The 486-nt window shown below is 35.0% G+C and overlaps 1 protein-coding gene across 1 annotated transcript in view; it reads left to right on the top strand.

The window, feature by feature from the left end:
• LSAMP (limbic system-associated membrane protein) overlaps nucleotides 1-486 on the top strand; it is a 713,821-nt gene that overhangs the window by 425,147 nt on the left and 288,188 nt on the right. The gene's annotated exons all lie outside the window — the stretch shown is intronic.

The following is a 486-nucleotide window of genomic DNA, read 5'->3' as shown; positions in this document are numbered from 1 at the left end:
TGATTCTAGTTTGAAAGACACTGCTCCACCCCCACCCCCACCCCATTTTACAAAAGAAGGAAGCTATAATCAAAGACCCAGCTTTGGAAGAATTGAAGCTAGAACCTAGACTTTCCTCATTTCACTTCCAAAATGGAGCTGGCTTCATTCCTTTTCTGATTTTAAAAGTAAAACATATTCACTATAGGTAATTCAGCAGACTCTGACTGTTCTGACTCCCAGTAGACTGTTGATCCCACTGTAACCATGTCATCCCATTACATGAACACGATATGCCCTTTTCCTCAAAAGTAATTCATTTTGCCAAGTCAAGTCTATTTTATTTCATTCATTGTATGTATGTATATGCATATGTCTATGTGTATGTTATGTGTATGTGCATGTTCAAACCATAGTCATAGTCGTTTATTAAATATTTTTAGAGTGAATAAATCAATTGCAAAAAAATATATCAAAATAGGTTAAGTAGAAAGAAGACAGTAAAGC

The sequence above is a fragment of the Bison bison genome, unplaced genomic scaffold (assembly GCF_000754665.1).
Source record: "Bison bison bison isolate TAMUID 2011002044 unplaced genomic scaffold, Bison_UMD1.0 scf7180017864215, whole genome shotgun sequence".
NCBI classification, from domain to species: domain Eukaryota; kingdom Metazoa; phylum Chordata; class Mammalia; order Artiodactyla; family Bovidae; genus Bison; species Bison bison.
The sequence above is the reverse complement of the archived record's forward strand: the minus strand, read 5'-3'. Positions and strand labels throughout refer to the sequence as shown.